At 42.6% G+C, this 3,822-nt stretch overlaps 1 protein-coding gene across 1 annotated transcript in view; it reads right to left on the bottom strand.

Annotated features, from left to right (window-relative positions):
- The window catches only part of C17h10orf67 (similar to human chromosome 10 open reading frame 67), a 170,722-nt gene extending 167,500 nt beyond the window's left edge, over window positions 1-3,222 (bottom strand). The window contains exon 1 of the mRNA XM_087591515.1: window positions 2,707-3,222. The gene's annotated coding sequence lies outside the window, so the exon portion shown is untranslated. The remainder of the gene's footprint in view (window positions 1-2,706) is intronic.
- Between the last annotated feature and the right edge of the window lie 600 nt (window positions 3,223-3,822).

A 3,822-nucleotide genomic window follows, 5' to 3' on the forward strand; every position in this document is an offset into this window, starting at 1 on the left:
CCAGATGACTCCTCAGAATTTCACTCATACAGCGCACACCAAAAGATCATCCGAGCCAATACTAATTTTGCTTGTCTTTATCACAACAATCCATTAAATTCTTCCCAGGAAGTACTTTGTACATAGAAAAGACAGCAAGTACAGCAAGAAAGAGAACGTCTTTGGGTAGGACAGCCTTCAAACCTTGTCCTGCCGCTTATGGCTTAGTCTGTGACTCAGTTTCCTCCCACGGAGCTAGCTGGTGATATTACTACCTTCCTAGGAAATGGAGGTAGGGTTGAATCGAGGGAAAGGATGGGGAGTTTCTAATACAGTTCCCACAACAAAAGACTCAATAAATATTCCTTACCCATATATTGTTTTCTATTAAAACAATATTTGTTATGAGGTAATAGCAGCCAGCCAGCTTGCCAAGTGGTAGCTTGAGAAAAGATGGGCTTTTTCTCCATGCTTAAAAAGCATACATGTTTGTTCAATAAAGGCCAATTGATCTTGGTTTATTATTGAATAAAAAGAAAGCCAACTGAGAGTGACTTTTTCCTTAGAGGATTTGTCAGAAATGGTTTTAGTGTGGAAAAACAAAATCTTATTTCCTGAGTTCATTTTTCCCCAGGTACTAGATAATGTTGGATAGACTATATTGACATAGGAAGACCGTCTGCTTTTGTCTTTATTCTCATGGTCACAAGAATCTATTAAAATAATCAATACGTGCTTGCAGTTGCCAAGCTGAGAGAATCCAATGTCCCAAAGGTTGGAATGAATGGACCACAGTTTTAGCAACAAGACTTGGCTCATCGTTTACATTGAGTCAGCAGTGATGGCCCAAAGTCTTCCCAAAGGAAATGCCCTTCTGAGAAAAAGTCCCAGTTGTCAGTGACACATGTGGTATTTTAGAGTCTCTGATCTCACTCCAACAGCACGAGATACAGAGCGATCTCTCTTTCTCTGCAAATGGAGAAGTAGGAGAAGGAAAGCAGTCAAAGCCTGAGCTGTACAGAAAAAGAGAAGTGGCTGCTTCCACACAATGCTTGGAGACCACTCATTTCCCCATCTGTCTGCTCTTTTGTTTTCTAAGTCTAGCTCTGGAGGAGTGAGAGGTTTAAAATGGGGGGAGAGGTAGCATTCCGATGAAGAGAGAGAGAGGAGGAGAGGGAGGGAGAAGAGAAGGAGGTAGGGAGAGAGGGAGAGAGAGAGAATTAGAGAGAGGATTTTTTTTTTCCTGGAATGGATTTTAATGGGTGACAAATCCTCACTGTAGGAAGCAGAGACTTTACAGTACAAGTGATGTCACCACAGTGTATTCTAGGGCACCTTAGGAAATGCTAATATAAAAAAAAAAACTTGACTATACCAAGAGGAGTGACCCAGATCCCAATTATGCTGAAAGCTGCCTCTGTTGGATTCTAATGCTGGGAGTCATAAACCCTAAGACCCAGAGAAGCAACAGGCAAAAACAAAAAAAAATTTTTTTTGTTTGTTTTTTGAGATAGGGTTTCTCTGTGTATCCTTGGCTGTCCTTCAACTTGATCTGTAGAGCAGGCTGGCCTCGTATAAGGAGGTCTTCCTGCCTCTGCCTCCCAAATCCTGGGATTAAAGGCATGAACCACCATTACCCAGATGCAACATGCAAATTATTTGTTTTTTTTTAATGAGAAAATAAGAAAGGTTCACCTTTATTCACTATATGCAATGTATGCTAATTTCATTTAAGAACTTTAACCAGTTAAAGGAATGGGACACACTTTGAGGAAGAAGGCAAGAATAAAAGACATTTGCAGAAGAGGGAGAGGAACATGAGTCATGAAAACAGAAGCTGGTAGAGAAGACAGACACACCAGGAGGAGAAAGGAATCATGAAAGGGTGGACAAGGCTTGGGGACAGTGACGGTTGTCAGTCACTAAAATTATAGGCTGATCCTATACTACAGACTCTATTAAACAGCCTTTTGGAGGTGTAGCTCCCATATTACCAAGTTCCCCAGGTCAACTGGCACATTCAACATTTTCTAATATATTTACAGAGTCACAGAACTACCACCACAATCTAAGTTTGGATCATGACTACTGTTGAGAAGCCTTATATCCATTAGTAATCTCTCCCTGTTTCTGCGTTCTCCCTCCAGACTTAGGCAATCACTAAATTTACTTTTGTCTCTATTTGCCCGTTCTGAGTATAGGATAAGTAGGATCTTGCAAATGTTAGCAGTTTTCCTGAGATTCATCTATGTAAGACATTGACTTATGTTCTATTGTGAGGCTCACATTCTACTTATCTGTTCCATGGTTGCTGGATTTTGAGTAGCCTGTATATACACTGGTGTCTGAGTTTTTGTGTGCACACATGCTCTCATATCTTCTGTGTTTGCACCTAGCAGACTCTCTGGGTCATATGACTCCATATTTATCACTTTAAACAGCTGCCCAATTCTCTTCCACAGGAGCTGCATTACTGTAACAGTACAGTTCTTGAGTTCTTTACACACTAATCAGCAATTGTTACTGTCCTTTTAATTTTACTGAAACAATATATAAACACAATACACGGAAGTGTACCTATTCCCACAGTGCTCGTCGGCATACTCAAAGCTGTCACCACAATGTTCACAGATCTTTATAATCACAGAAGAAACCTGTACTCCTTAGCTGTCCCTCTGCTAGCCCCCAGCTTCTCCCTCCCCCAGCAGCAGATGGCAGCTAACCTACCTTTTGCCTCTATCTTTCTGTTTTTGTTTCATTTTCGGTTTGGTCTGGTTTGGTGACAGATGATCAGTGGCTAAATGCTGGACGTCACTGTGGTTTTGATTGTGTTTTCCTGAAGAATAGTGAAGACTCTTCCTGCTCACTCCCCAAGGTCACGTTTCCCTTCTACAAAAGCATATCAAAGTTCTCTAGCCATTTCCAAGCTGGGGTTGTCTTCTTGGTGAGCTGTGAGGGTTCTTCAGACCTTTCAGGACAAGTTCCTTAGCAATTACTTGCTCAGATGGACAGAGTTGTCTCCCACTCTGTGCTTTCTCCCCACTTGGTCGGTTTACTCTTTCGATCACTCTTTATATCTGGCAGAGCAGCCCTTCATTCAAACTTGTGATCACATTCGCAGAGGCAGAGGCAGAGGCAGAGGCAGAGGCAGAGGCAGAGGCAGAGGCAGAGGCAGAGGCAGAGGCAGAGGCAGAGGCAGAGGCAGAGGCAGAGGCAGAGGCAGAGGCAGAGGCAGAAGCAGTGGCAGAGGCAGAAGCAGTAGCAGAAGCAGAAACAGATGGATCTCTGTGAGTTCAATGCCAGGCTGTGTCTAGAGACTTCCATTTCTCTCCTCAAACTCAATCAAAGCCTGGAGATCCTTCTTTTCATTGTCTTTTAGCCGCAGACAGCCTCAGTCCATGTTCATTCCCCTTTCCCCTTGGGATAAACTATGCTGGTAAATAAATCCTGCCATGAAACCCAGGTTCCTTCAGGAAATATGAGCCCATACGTAGCAAAGATGCCCAGAACCTGAAAGCAGGTAATTTACAATTTACTCCAATTTCTGCCTAGGCAAAGGCTTCAGACAGTTGCCCTGGTAACATTTTCCTAAGGCACAAGGCCCTCTTTCCTTTCAGATTTATGCATTTTAAACAGGACCTTAATGTGTCGCCTGGAACTTAAGATTCTTCTACTTAGCCTCCAGTTCTGGGGTGGGGTGGGGGAGAGTGGTTTACAGAAGTGTTTAACCATGCCCATATACCACTACATGCAGCTGAGAATGACATCATTATCTAACTTCTTGCAACATATCTTATTGATCAAGAAACCTCATTCTATATATAACTAGAAGGGGGAATTCCT

The sequence above is a fragment of the Rattus norvegicus genome, chromosome 17 (assembly GCF_021556685.1).
Source record: "Rattus norvegicus strain SHRSP/BbbUtx chromosome 17, alternate assembly SHRSP_T2T, whole genome shotgun sequence".
NCBI lineage: Eukaryota > Metazoa > Chordata > Mammalia > Rodentia > Muridae > Rattus > Rattus norvegicus.